Consider the following 16,068-nt stretch of genomic DNA (forward strand, 5'->3'; position numbering starts at 1 on the left):
CGGTTCCCGAGGTTGGTTCTCCTGGGGCCGGAGAGGCAGGATCGACAGGAGTGTGTTCTGACTTAGTAACAAAAAATCCGAAAAACCCGACAAAACCGAACCAATCCAAACCGATATAGTTGGTTTGGTTTGATTTTGATAAAAACCGAACCAATCCGGTCCATGTACACCCCTAATAGCAGCCATAGGCAGATAAAGCGTTATTCATTGGGTTCAACAGAACCCAGTATATTCAACACAGAGTACAAAAATGTGAAAAATTATTAGATAGATTGCTAGTGAACTGCATAGAAGGTAAACTCTTCTCACTATGGCACTAATAAGATACGAGGGGGAAAAAACTTAAATGTCCTCATTATAATTGTCACCTTGAAACCATACAGTACAACTACAATAAGATTTCGTGTAAATTACAATTGTTTTCAAGAATTAGAATATCCGAAAAGAATCACCTATATGAAACTCAAAAACCATAAAGAAAGAGAAAAGAAGAAAGAAAATTAGGAAAAGGGAAAAGAAACAGTAGAAGAGCAATGGGCAGTTTTATTTCTAATTAGATGGTGTGCTCCAAATTCTTGTCAGCTCATGAAAGCTTCCAACTACTGCAGACTGCTTTTCATCACTTAGTCGATTTGCAAAAACATAGTAATAAGCTAAATGATCCAGATTCTGCAATACTTTCACTGATTTTCCTTGCTTTTTGTCGATAGTTATCTGTCCATCTTCATATTCAACTCCTTTAGCTGTGACTTTTATGTTCTTGACAGAAAATGTAGATTTTAGTACAGAATAATCACCAGCCAAAACTACTGCTCCAAGGATTTCTCCAAGAAATGTATCCTGAAATATTAGAAATGATACAACTTAGTCTGTATTATGAAGAAAGATTAAGGATATATTAAGGTGAGGGCTATGTACCATATGCTGGTATCTAGGATGTATTTTTCTCAGGTTGTGTAACCGTGACAGTAAACGCCTTGCAAAGATTGCTTCCGGTGTCCTCTTAGTCAGGTGAAGTCGTTCAAGAATTTTAGGAAATACACTGACTTTCCGCTGTATGCCAAGTGGAATGAGAGTGATATTAAGTTCTGAACTCAAAACTGTCTGTGCAGCCAGAGGGTCAAGAAACATATTCAGTTCGCCAAATCTATTTGAGGGAACATTGATCACATTTCCCTTCTCAGTGTTGTCATAATTGATGTGTCCCCCAACAATTAGTATATCCTGCATCATTATTCCAAAGACAATACTTTCTCATTAAGGAATGCCTGTTTTAGAAGCAGTAAACTCAAACCACACTCGCTCTTAGCGGTGTAACCTTTATGTAGTGGTCAGCCACTACAAACCAGAGATATATCTAAGCTACACAGTACCTGTATAACATTGACATATTTGTATAGTTGAGTGATACAATAGACTATTGATTCCACTGACTTATGCTACCGTGGTACTAGGAAATCATGTTGGTGTTAGGGTTTCCCTTGATTTTCTACCATAATGATTACAATTACATTTCTTAGTAGAAAAGGTTTTCTTGGTGGAAAAGGACTCTATCATATTTATCCTTTTCTTGAGGGAGAAGTTTTGCACTTTTATAAATTAAGGATTCTTCCTTCTCACACGATAATACAATAACATCCACAATGTAGTCATTAAAAGAGTCTTGCTTAGGGGAGAGTCTCTCGATAGTTTTTATTCTTTTTTTAAGTTTTCTCATATCTAAGTCAATTGACCAAACCATATTAAATTGTTATGCTTCTTTTAGTATGTTTTTTCTTTGTTGTCTGATTGCTTGTTGTTTAAGGTTTGCTTGTTAGCTTTTGCATAACACCTTATTATTTCGATCCAGTAGTCGACTAAGGTAGCTATATTAGTATTGGTTCTTGAATGCGTAATTCTTAACTCTCTCTCATAAGATAACAAGGATAGAGGGAAACACTTGCCTGAAAGGCCTTGGTGTAGTTCTTGCCTGCAAGAAGAATCTTCGCTATATTGGTCAATGGGCCATTGGTTAAAATGGTAACTTTGGATCCTGAATCAAGTGATTTCACCACCGACTCCCATACTTCTAGTGCTAGAGGTTGTCTGGGTTCAGGATGATCAGTATCCCTGGGAGCTCCAAATTTCACAGAATTTTCAGCTGTGTATCTGAAATTATTTAGATCAAGCTGGTATATCAGCAAATTCGTATAGTGCACAAATGAACATGTGAAAGTACAAGTTTGCATTTTTCTACATAGATTTACTATTAAGCAGAGATTCAGACTAGACAATGTACCTGCGAGGACTTCGAGGCAAAGAAAGAGATAATCCATAAAGAGTGTCTGAGTCGAGAAATCCGCCACTACCTTGTGGGATAACCTTGTTGTACTTACATTCGCCAACTGCAGAGAAAACAGGATCAGACTGGTTCATTGCGAACATATCTCCAAGGCCAACGGGAATGTCAGCACGACCCATCATATGAAGCAAATCATACACAGAATCAATTGTTGCAGCATTCGCCCAGCCAGTTGGACTCACAATTATAGCCTGAACAGAAGAAGAGATTGCATATAAAAAGTGGCCATTAATGCTTGCATTAAGATAGGCTGTCTACATCACACCCCTAGGGGTGTGGCCCTTCTCCCTGCGCGAATGCGAGATTCTTTGTGCACTAGGGTGCCCCATTTATAAGAAGGGATTGCAGATTGATAACCATTGCTTCCTCAACTTAGTTAGTTACAGAATTTGGTCGTAAATTGTCCCAAACCATATAAAGAGTTAAGAGACAACATCCCATTAGTTCAACCAATGTGGGACACTTAGCACCCTCCAGACACTCAGGACTAGACATTTGGTGAGTAGACAATAAAACATTGGGTCCGGTCGAACATTCAGTAAACCAAGAATATGAATGGGTCTTGCTCTGATACCACGTTAAGAACTCAAAAAATAGGTCATGAAATAAGGACTGACCAAGATCATATAAGGAGATGACAACGCATTCTCTCAAGTCTCAACCTATGTGGGAGACTTAGCAAATTTTGCTCACAGTTAAAGGAAAGTATCTCATAAATGGCCAACGAATCATTAGTTTCCCCAAAACTAAATAGAACTAACAAAATGCATTCTTGAACAAACATTTGAGCATGAATTGAAGCAATGTACCCATTTTAAGAAACTTCATGGAATTATACCTGATGCTTAGTCAAGGAATAAATTCCTAACAGTTTTTTATAGTAAATAAAACAAGATAATATCTTCATCCAGTCTGTTTTGGGTATTCTTCATCCAGTCTGTTTTGGGTATTCTTAAAAATAGAAGACGGTAAATATTGCTTAAGCTATTAGACTGAACATATGGAAGGCCATCATACCTTGAGATTGATTTCTTCTACTGGTAACTTAAGGAGATAAAAGAGAGCTAGAAAATCTCCGGCACTCATGTCCATATCAAACACAACATTCTTCCCAAGATGCTTGCCCCTGAAATCTGGTTTGTGAAGATTTTCTTTGTAATAAGGAAATTGTGTAGAGAAGTTGAATTTTCCAGAATTTTTTCTTTGGTTTAAGACCTGCAACCATGAAAAGTATAGCAATAAGGTCTGTCCTGATGTAAAATGTGTAAAAGAAAAAGGTCACAAGCAAACATGAGGCCAGACTAAATAAGAAGGCATATGGAAGCTCATATTGCATTGAGGAAAGAAACTGGTAATATATAAAATACAACCAATTCAAGTCTAACTGAGAAATTAGTTTTGAAACTTACATCCAGAAAGCTAACATAAAACTCTCTGTCTAAAACACTGCTAGCATTTCGATTAGGCTTTTGCTCTTACAGCAACAAGAACAGGCACTCCTCCTGAACCAACAACTTCTTTTGTACAACTGTCCTGATAAACAGTAACAGCTCAGAACATTTATAGAAGTAAAATGATGAAACAAAGAATAGATCATAAAAGTCAGAAGTATAAGAAGGAAATCATACATCAGTAACATCACCCTATCTCAAAATTTTTCTTCTTAGTTGATTGAGAACATAAAGAAGTTGTAGCTTTACCAACTTTGACTATCTTTAAAACAAACAAGCATAATTCATGTTTCGGGAATTACAAAATCTCGTCACTTACTATTGACAAAAACCAGAAACCATATTACAGATAATGACATGAATCAATTGATCTTCACCTGGCATCTGCCCCTCCCATTCTTGACTATGCAAAATGGATCACGAAGTCTAGTCTGAACATGACCACTGTGAACTCCATTTCGTTCTAAGGTGAACTTGGGAGTTCTATGGCCATCGAAAAAGGGATTTGATCCATCAGATATACCATATGGTTTATTTGAAGTAACCACAGTAATATTGATGAACTCCATTTCTGCAAATTCATTTTCTCCTTGGGGGTTGTGCCGTTTCCTCATGACTGAAGCAGCTATTCCAGACATAAATGAGTCCCACATAAAGAAACTCTGCATCACAGCAACACTATCATTACTAAATCAGATTTACAACTGCTGTTTTCATATCCAAAGGTATTGTATATGTATGTTGTAATAAAATGTTAAAAAAAGGGCCCGGTGCATAAATCATCTCGCATTCACGCAGGGTTCAGGGACGTGCCGCATCCCAAGGGTGTGATGTAGACAGCCTGTGACCTATAGATCACACGAGACAACTTTACTGTTGCTATAAGGCTCCCCTTCTATGTTGTAAATACATATTACCTTGTAGAATTCGTCATCAAACCAAGTATCACGAGCCATTTTCAGGGACTGGAAACAGTACTTTGCCTCATAGGTGTGCTGATTCTTCTCAAAAGTTTCAAAAAACTTTTCAGTTATGGGAATGGTGTTTGTGGCATCCAATGGGACAAGAGTAACCGGAATACCAGAATGAATCACCTAAAGTATAAGGGTTGATATCAGTTACTAATCATTAAGATCGTCTAAAGAAGCCTACAACACATGAAAGAAAAGGCCTATTTTTTTTTTTTTTTTTTTTTTTGTATTAAACCTGATAAGCAGCAAAAGGATCCATATACAAATTGAACTCTGCATAAGGGTTGCTGGTGTAATCTATGAATAAATTGCCACGGTCACCACACTGTCGAGGTTGGCAAGAAGAGTTGGAATTCTTAGGACAGCAACCTGTTGGATTTTGTGACCTTACACCACCTCCCATTATGTAAATGTGCTCAACATTTTTCTTCAAATGTGGATTACTTAGCAGAAATAGTGCAAAATTTGTATGTGATCTAATGAGAAAAACTACAGTTGGACCAGAAGAAATTTGTATGGATCAAGTTGGACTGGCAGGCTTCTAGGCTAGCATGCTTCTGAAGAAGGAGTGTGCATGTCACCTCAGGCAAATCCCACATCGGAATGAGAGAGGAAAGTGATGAGCTTTATAAGGCATGACAAACATGGTACGCACGCTTTTGGAGCTCGAGGTGGCATAGCCAGAAAGACAAATCCGTGCGGGCCTAAGCCAAAAGCGGACAATACGTGTCATGGGCTTGAATCATGACACCTCTATTCAGCAACACTGCAAAGTGGTACCTGTGGAAGGAAACTCTTTCGGAACCCATTGCTTGAGTCGATGTCCAAACGTCCTCCAAGACCCATAGGTATAGCTTGTCGATATCTACAATATCCAGCCGTTCCATTTTCCTAACAAATCAGTGAAACTTTAGAAGCATATCCAGTATCAAAGGGAAAGTATGGATATATATAACTAACCAGCATTTTGACATTAAATAAATGACTTTTAACTTGCAGAACTGGTTGAGAAGTAGAGAACACAGAGAGCTTTTCTTCACCTGATCAATTATAGGGAGATATCCACCAACATTTGGCAGAATGGTACCATTGGGAAGTATTCCTCCTTCGCCTCCCATTCCAACAACAATGTCGTCACGCCCCATCATGTAAAGCATGTCATACACTTGATTTACAGCATGCCCTGCATCAGTCCATCCATTTGTGCTAGTGGTTACTGCCTGCAGCAAAAAGGTTTTATCAAGTTGTTTTCTGTAGGAAAAGTAATATTATGAGCTGTTAGACTAATACAATTATAATACTAATATATTGGATGTGCAGATAAAGTCCACATCAGAAGTTGATAAGAAAAAGAAGCTACAGTAGGAACACTCTTAATGGTGGGAGCCCTTTGAGAAAACTGTGTAGTCTTGGTCCAAAATGGACAATATCTGGCACTATGTTAAGAGGATTTTTGGGCTGGTATAGGTCAACAAACTGGTATAAAAGTAAAACACTGAACGCATAAGAAGAAGAATGTGTGCTTTGGTAGCTATGAATACTCGGATGATGTGAGTGACACACCATGCGAGCTAATAATATCTCGGTGATGGGCCATATTGTACTTCGTTTTGGATGTGCAAACAAAGCGTCATGTCGGAAGTTGATTAACAAAAAAGAAGCTACATATAAAAGGTGCAGGGATATTCACAGTGTGAGTTCTTTTGAAATTTTTTTTGGCACGCTTGGCCTAAATCGTATAATATAACTACATGCACAATTCAACATTTGAGAATTGAAAAACAGACAGTGAGGGGAAAAAAATACCTTCAAGTCCATTTCGGACCGATTAAGCTTCAAAAAAATACCTCGGAATTCAATTTCGAGCATACACCCAAGCCCCATATTATCACGGGTGTAGGTCTGTTTGCCCAAAATGTTGACCGGAGTCAACTTAATTCAATTTTAAAGGCAAAATTAAGCATTTTTCTCAAAGTTTCACATAAAGGCTTTCTAGATATACGTCCGAACTGCACACGCCAATTGAGGTGAGACAAAAGGAGGGTTTTAAGGCCTCGAAACACAGATTTGACTTCTAAAACAAAAGATGACCTTTTAGATCATCACATTTCTTTTGTAGAGTTTCAAAATGTTAAAAACCACTTGAAAATGTTAATTCGAAGGGGTTTGTCATTTTATGCAAAAGTTAGATGAATGAGGTATTATTTTCCTTGCATAAAAATAGTAGCGCAATTCGAAAATTTACTCATTTATATAATACCAGTATCTATGAACATGCGTTGCACGTTACTAATGGTATATGATGATTTTAGCATTTAAACCATCTAAAGCCGAAAAATATTACATTAGCATAATATGTGAATTCAAAATGAAAGGACATCATCAAAACTTATACAAATGATCAATTCAGTCATGTTAGTTAGATGACTACGTATTATAATTTAAAAGTATTTAATTTGATGGTATCTTGCCGAACAATTCTTTGTAGATGATTTTTTATGTATGTTTCCTTCTAATATTTTGGTTGCTCTGCCATAACCAGAACTCCTATTGTCGATATTGATATTACTCTTTAAGTGCAACATATAGATGTTCGTTCAAGAAAACATATTGCGATAAATATGGTCCAATATTTAGGATGTTTGTCCATGTGCTTTATTTATTATAATTGCAAAACATGAACATATCAAAAATTATTTTCACACAAATTTAAAAAGATATTCTTCAGTTTTGGAAGACGAAAGTTGAATTCAGAGATAAAAATATACTTAAAAGCATATTGACCAGTATCATAATTTTTGCATGTATGACGTTATTGTCAAAACTTCTATATACCATCTATGTGCTATTATATAAGCTATTCGACGGATCTAAGTTTTTCAGTTGCTACAGGCATAGTTTTTTTTAAAATTAATCTATATGCAATGGAAGATAAATTTTAACTTAGTCTATTGCATATACGGTGACACTAACATATGTAAGAAAAAATAAACTTGACAACGAACCTGTGTGGTAGAAGATCATTTGATACTAAAGTATTTAAGTATTCTTCTTTGTAGTATTTGTTGGTATCATCTTCGACTGAGTCAAAAAGTAAAAAATATTGTATTTTACCATAAAATTTTGCAATCAACCTTTTATTTTGTTGATCGACATATTGTTTCTGCAAGTTAAGATAACTTTTTAATTTCTATCGTGCAATTTGCACAAATTGTGTTTTAACCTAATGATAGAAATATTTTCCTTATTAATTGCAATACTATTACTATTGGGATTGATAACCAAGTGTCCTGGAAGAATCAAATCATCTTTTATTAGATGCTCTTTTTCGTTTCCGACACGAAGCAAGAAGTCACTAAATACTCGATCTGTTCTTATTTTATATTTCTTGTTAGTCAAATCTTTTTCATTTGAGCAAGCTATATTCTACAGTCTCTGCTTTTGGCGATTTTGGAAATATTGGTTATCATTGACAAAAATCACCTTCCAAACCATTAAATTTTCACCAAACGGTTTATTGTTATTCAATATATCTCCAGAATTTTGGGCAATTGTTTCGATCATTTGATACTTAGCTATAAGTGCTTCGTCCCAAATTATCAATTTTGCCTTCATTATAAATTTAGCAACATTGCTATACTTTGATATATTTGTGATGGTTATTTTAGTTGTTTGAAGAGGTATATCAAATCTAAAGTGAGTGAATCGTTGTGGATACACCATTTGTTATTATTGCTAACAGTTTCATGCCTCTTGATTTGACATTTGCAAGTAATGCATGATGTAAAAATATTATTTTGATTCCTCCGGAGGCATCTACAAAAAATAATCCCGCTATAACAGAGTCGACTCTTTAAAATATAGTCTTGAAAGCTTGTTCTTGTTCATGATGTAGCTTTGATTGTGCTTCAACAAACACTTTTATGGCCGTTTGATTCTTAATACTATAATAATATTTTTTACTTTGTATTCGAATTATTTAAATCTCTAACGCTCTTTTTATGAAATAAATTTATGTATTCTAAGATTTTTTTTGTGAAAAATAATTTTACTCATATGATGAATTTAAAAAAATAGTTGAATTAGATTCTCTTGCTAAATAATTAATTGAAATATTTAATATTTGGTCTTAAAACAAAAAATAATTTATTTCATGTTGATTCAGTTTCTTAATATTAGTTCATCTCTTGTTTTGACGATTTAATCTTAATTATAATTTTATCCACCATAAATTTTATTTTCAAAGAGTAAAAAGATCGATTTGACATTCTACTTTTAGATCTTTATGTTTGAACAATGACACGACCCTAAAACCGACCCGATCGTGATGGCACCTATCGTGAAACTAGGCCAGCTGACACAATTCTCAAATCGATCCACCATTCTATAAAAGTCATTTCTAAGCCATTAATTAACAAAAATATCTCACAGTATAAGTTTAAATAAGCAGTGCGGAAATATAAAACAAGCCCGACATCGGGGTATTACCAGTCATGAGCAACTACAAACCCGTCTAAGAACAAGAAAGGCTAACATAGTCCGAAAATAAAATACTAAGACAATCTGAGTAAGGTAAGAAGGAGAAGTGCATGGCTATGAATATCAAGCAGCTACCTAGCCAACTCCGGAAAACCTGCTAGAAGACTGATCAACACTCACTATCGCGTCCCGAGACTCCTAGATCTGCACGCAAGGTGCAGGGAGTAATGTGAGTACGCCAACTCAGTAAGTAATAAAAGTAAAAGCAGCTGAGCAGTAAGAAAACAGGTAATTCCATGTCATAACACTACATCAAAACATTATATGTCCAGAACAATACAGAAAATCAATTAACTCGTACAAATGACTCAGTTTCAGTAAAACCTTTTTAAAACTTCTTTCAATAGTTTCAAACAAGTGGTGAAACAATGAGTAAAAATGATAGAAGCGTAAACAGCCCCTTGAGCATAACATGTACCATAAACAGCCCCTCGGGCCAAATATCAACAGAACCAACCCCTTGGGCTGCCTCACAATCACTCGTAATCAGCCCCTCGGGCAACAAGATAAATCAACAGTAGCCCCTCGGGCTACATCATATCACACACAGGGTACCCGCGCTCACTAGGGGTGTTCAGACTCCGGAGGGGCTCCTACAGCCCAAGAGCTTTCACAAGCCATCTCATGGCATAACAAATCAGGCCCTCGGCCTCTCATATATCACAAATCAGTACAACATGCTGCGGCGCGTAGCCCAATCCTATAATATCCTCATAACATAGGCCCTCAGCCTCACTTAGTCAGAAAACTCACAAGCTACTCAAGCAACAGTAAAACAGGATGCTCAGCCCAAAATATCATTCTAAATATCAAAACAGAGTAAATACGATTGGGTTGTGAGATCAGTAAAATACAGCATGACTGAGTACACATATTAAGTCAAAACAATAAGGAATAGTAGTAAAAAGCCTCTAAGGGTCCAAATAGTTGGTACGAGGCCCAAATATGGCATTGTCATGACCCAAGTTCGCCCTCCATGAACTGTAGTGATGGCACCTAGTCTCTACGACTAGGTAAGCCTAACGATTTGTGGAAAAAGAAACGAAAGATAAAAACTACCCAAAAACTATGGAATGAACATAAATAAAACATTTAAGATGCCGCTCGGCATATACATTATAAACTCTCAAACTAAATCAACTCCCAAAACCTGGAATCTCATGAAATCACAAGTTGTTGAATGACTACAAGTGTTCTAATTTCTAGAATGTCTACACAAAAGTAAATACAAGAGAGCTAAAGCTAGAGGGGAGAATAGAGAGGGACTCTTCGGTCTGCTGACGCAGTAGATATACCTTGAAGTCTCTGAAGATCACCTCGCCTCGCTGAAGGTATGGCTGAGCCGAAGAACCTGGATATGCACACGAAAAAAATGTACGCAGGAAGGGCATAAGTACACCGCATCGGTACTCAGTAAGTTCCAAGCCTAACCTTGGTCGAGTAGTGACGAGGAAGGTCAGGGCCCTACTGATTATAGATAAAAAACAATGTGAAACAATATAGAATACGACAATATAATTAAATGCTAACAGTATGCAGTAACACAGGATAATAAGAATAACAACCAATACAATGGAGAGAAAATTACAGAAAGAACGTAACTCCACACAGAGATAGCAACCGTGGATCTACTAGGATACCGTCTTATAGTCCCCAAATATATATATCCAATGGATCTCCGGGGTGTCGTCCTGTAGTCCAACTCGTAGTGCACATGGGATCTACAGGAATACCAATTCGTAGTCCTAAATGTAAATACCCAGTACTGGGGGAATCTATCGGGTGCAGTCCCCTAGTTCCAATATAAATGTGTAGGGGGATCTACCGGAATACCGATCCATAGTCCCAAAGTAAACAAGCAGGGGAGGAATCTCCCAGGATATTGTCCCGTAGTCCCAAAGTAAACACACAACCATCTCAGAAGAATATACAGTTCTATTCAAGAATTAAACAGGAAATTTCTACTCTAACATGCTGCACAGAATACAAGTAGGCAATTAAGACAGGTAAGACAATTAGCTACGTAAGTATGATTTTCCTAATCTAAACAAGAGGCTTCAAGTACAAGTATTTGCTAAACTACAAGAAAACATGGTATTAGCTTAAGGAAAATGGGATTTTCAACAATTAGCACGTATATGTACACGACACTCTATAACAATAATACCAAATCCTAAGGGGAGTTCCCTCACACAAGGTTAGGCAAGAAACTTACCTCGAACTGGCTCAATCAACTCAAAACACATTCTTGCCACGAGTACCCGACTCCAAATGCCCCAAACATCTTCAAATCAATTGCATAATGTAAATATAAGTTCAAGTAACTAATTCTACTAATTAATTCGAAGCTAACACGCGAAATTAAGAAAATTACCCAAAAAAGTCCCCCAGGCCCATGTCTCGGAATTAGTTAAAATTTGCAAAACTAGAACCCTTAAACTCTCACGAGTTCATACATACCAAATACCTCAAAATCGGACCACAAACAAACCCTTAAATCCTGAAATCAAAGTCTCCAATTTCAAACCCTAAACCCCAATTCTAACCATCATTTTCCATAAATTCCTTGTCAAATCAGTGAAATAACACCATATAACTAAGTCTTTGTTACAAAAATCTTACCTCCTCGAACCTCCCTTGAATTCTCTCTCAGAAATCTCCCAAAACAGTTCAATCTCGGATAAAAATGGTGAAATAGAGTAGAAAATCATGAAGGAACCCTTATATAGGTCCTGGCCCACGGTTTCTGCACCTGTGGCCTTTTCCTTGCACATGCTGACCTGCACCTGAGGTCCCAGGTGCGCATCTACAAAATTCCACTTAAAGCACTGAGCCGCACCTACGCTTCTTTTACCTCACCTGCGGTCTCGCAGGTGCGCTCAACCACTCGCACCTGCAACTTTTGGTCCTTTATTGCATGGCCGCATCTGCGGCTTCTCCCACGCTTCTGTGATCATTCACCTGCGGTCCCCAAACCGCATGTGCGGTTATGACAGACTTCAGCAGCTGGAGCTGCTTCAAAATCTCCCAAATCCTTCCGAACCATTCTATAAAAGTCATTTTTAAGCCATTAATTAACAAAAATATCTCACAGTATAAGTTTAAATAAGCAGTGCGGAAATATAACACAAGCCCGTCATCGGGGTATCACCAGTCATGAGCAACTACAAACCCGTCTAAGAACATGAAAGGCTAACATAGTCCAAAAATAAAATACTAAGACAATCTGAGTAAGGTAAGAAGGAGAAGTGAAGGGCTGTGAATATCAAGCAGCTACCTAGCCAACTCCAGAAAACCTGCTGGAAGACTGATTAACAGTCACTATCGCGTCCCGAGAATTCTGGATCTACACGCAAAGTGCAGGAAGTAATGTGAGTACGCCAACTTAGTAAGTAATAAAAGTAAAAGCAGCTGAGCAGTAAGAAAACGGGTAATGTCTAACACTACATCAAAACAGTATATGTCCAGAACAATACAGAAAATCAATTAACTCGTAAAAATGACTCAATTTCAGTAAAACTGTTTTAAAACTTCTTTCAATAGTTACAAACACGTGGTGAAACAATGAGTAAAAATGATAGAAGCGTAAACAGCCCCTTGAGCATAACATGTACCATAAACCGCCCCTCGGGCCAAATATCAACAGAACCAACCCCTTGGGCTACCTCACAATCACTCGTAATCAGCCCCTCAGGCAACAAGATAAATCAACAGCAGCCCTTCGGGCTACATCACATCACTCACACTGGGTACCCGTGCTCACTAGGGGTGTTCAGACACCGGAGGGGCTCCTACAGCCCAAGCGCTTTCACAAGCCATCTCATGGCATAACAAATCAGGCCCTCGGCCTCTCATATATCACAAATCAGTACAACATGCTGCGGCGCGCAGCCCAATCCCATAATATCCTCAAAACTCAGGCCCTCGACCTCACTCAGTCAGAAACCTCACAAGCCACTCGGGCAACAGTAAAATAGGATGCTCAACCCAAAATATCATTCTAAATATCAAAACAGAGTAAATACGATTGGGTTGTGAAATCAGTAAAATACACCATGACTGAGAACACATATTAAGTCAAAATAGTGATGAATAGTAGTAAAAAGCCCCTAAGGGTCCAAACAGTTGGCACGAGGCCCAAATATGGCATTGTCATGACCCAAGTTTGCCCTCCGTGAACTGTCGTGACGGCACCTAGTCTCTACGACTAGGTAAGCCTAACAATTTGTGAAAAAGAAATGGAAGATAAAAACTAGCCAAAAACTACAGAATAAACATAAATAAAACATATAAGATGTCGCTTGGCATATACAAATATAAACTCTCAAACTAAATCAACTCTCAAAACCCGGAATCTCATGAAATTACAAGTTGTTGAATGACCACAAGTGTTCTAATCTCCAGAATGTCTACACAAAAATAAATACAATAGAGCTAAAGCTAGAGGGGAGAATAGAGAGGGACTCCTCGGTCTGCCGATGCAGTAGTTATACCTCGAAGTCTCTGAAGATCGCCTCGCCTCACTGATGGTATGGCTGAGCCGAAGAACCTGGATCCACACACGAAAAAATGCATGCAGGAAGGGCATAAGTACACAATATCGGTACTAAGTAAGTGTCAAGCCTAACTTCGGTCGAGTAGTGATGAGGAAGGTCCGGGCCCTACTGATTATAGATGAAAAACAAGGTGAAACAGTATAGAATACGACAATATAATTAAATGCTAACAGTATGCAGTAACACAGGATAATAAGAATAACAACCAATACAATGGAGAGAAAATTACAGAAATAACGTAACTCCACACAGAGATAGCAACCGTGGATCTACTAGGATACCGTCTTATAGTCCCCAAATATATATATCCAATGGATCTACGGGGTGTCGTCCCGTAGTCCAACTCGTAGTGCACAGGGGATTTACAGGAATACCAATTCGTAGTCCCAAATGTAAATACCCAGTACTGGGGGAATCTATCGGGTGCAGTCCCCTAGTTCCAATATAAATGTGTAGGGGGATCTACCGGAATACCGATCCATAGTCCCAAAGTAAACAAGCAGGGGGGAATCTCCCAGGATATTGTCCCGTAGTCCCAAAGTAAACACACAACCATCTCAGAAGAATATACAGTTCTATTCAAGAATTAAACAGGAAATTTCTACTCTAACATGCTGCACAGAATACAAGTAGGCAATTAAGGCAGGTAAGACAATTAGCCACATGAGTATGATTTTCCTAATCTAAACAAGAGGCTTCAAGTACAAGTATTTGCTAAACTACAAGAAAACATGGTATTAGCTTAAGGAAAATGGGATTTTCAACAATTAGCACGTATACGTACACGACACTCTATAACAATAATACCAAATCCTAAGGGGAGTTCCCCCACACAAGGTTAGGCAAGCAACTTACCTCGAACTAGCTCAATCAACTCGAAAACACATTCTTGCCACGAGTACCCGACTCCAAATTCCCCAAACATCTTCAAATCAATTGCATAATGTAAATATAAGTTCAAGTAACTAATTTTACTAATTAATTCGAAGCTAACAAGCGAAATTAAGAAAATAACCCAAAAAAGTCCCCCGGGCCCACGTCTCGGAATTAGTTAAAATTTGCAAAACTAGAATCCTTAAACTCTCACGAGTTCATACATACCAAATACATCAAAATCGGACCACAAACAACCCCTTAAATCCCGAAATCGAAGTCTCCAATTTCAAACCCTAAACCCCCAATTCTAACCATCATTTTCCATAAATTCCTTGTCTAATCAGTGAAATAACACCATATAACTGAGTCTTGGTTACAAAAATCTTACCTCTCGAACCTCCCTTGAATTCTCTCTCAGAAATCTCCCAATACACTTCAATCTCGGATAAAAATGGTGAAATAGAGCTTTAAATCATGAAGAAACCCTTATATAGGTTCTGGCCCAGGATTTCCGCACCTGCGACCTTTTCCTCGCACCTGTTGACCTACACCTGAGGTCCCAGGTGCGCATCTGCGAAATTCCACTTAAAGCACTGGGCCGCACCTATGCTTCTTTTACCTCACCTGCGGTCTCGCAGGTGCGCTCATCCACTCGCACCTGCAACTTCTGGTCCTTTAGCGCATGGCCACATCTGCGGCTTTTCCCACGCTTATGTGATCATGCACCTGCGGTCCCCAAACTGCATGTGCAGTTATGACAGACTTCAGCAGCTGAAGCTGCTTCAAAATCTCCCAAATCCTTCCGAACCATTCTATAAAAGTCATTAATTAACAAAAATATCTCACAGTATAAGTTTAAATAAGCAGTGCGGAAATATAACACAAGCCCGACATCGGGGTATCACTAGTCATGAGCAACTACAAACCTATCTAAGAACAAGAAAGGCTAACATAGTCCGAAAATAAAATACTAAGACAATCTTAGTAAGGTAAGAAGGAGAAGTGCAGGGCTGTGAATATCAAGCAGCTATCTAGCCAACTCCGGAAAACCTGCTGGAAGACTGATCAACACTCACTATCGCATCCCGAGACTTCTGGATCTACACGCAAAGTGCAGGAAGTAGTGTGAGTGCCAACTCTGTAAGTAATAAAAGTAAAAGCAGCTGAGTAGTAAGAAAACAGTTAATTCCATGTCATTACACTACATCAAAATAGTATATGTCCAGAACAATACAGAAAATCAATTAACTCGTAAAAATGACTCAGTTTCAGTAAAACCTTTTTAAAACTTCTTTCAATAGTTTCAAACAAGTGGTGAAACAATGAGTAAAAAT

The 16,068-nt window shown here is 37.9% G+C and overlaps 1 pseudogene; it reads right to left on the bottom strand.

Moving 5' to 3' along the window:
- Nucleotides 1-325: 325 nt before the first annotated feature.
- Nucleotides 326-6,285, bottom strand: LOC104234207 (nucleoside hydrolase 3-like; annotated as a pseudogene).
- Between the last annotated feature and the right edge of the window lie 9,783 nt (nucleotides 6,286-16,068).

Source organism: Nicotiana sylvestris, chromosome 1, assembly GCF_000393655.2.
Source record: "Nicotiana sylvestris chromosome 1, ASM39365v2, whole genome shotgun sequence".
Classification (NCBI taxonomy): domain Eukaryota; kingdom Viridiplantae; phylum Streptophyta; class Magnoliopsida; order Solanales; family Solanaceae; genus Nicotiana; species Nicotiana sylvestris.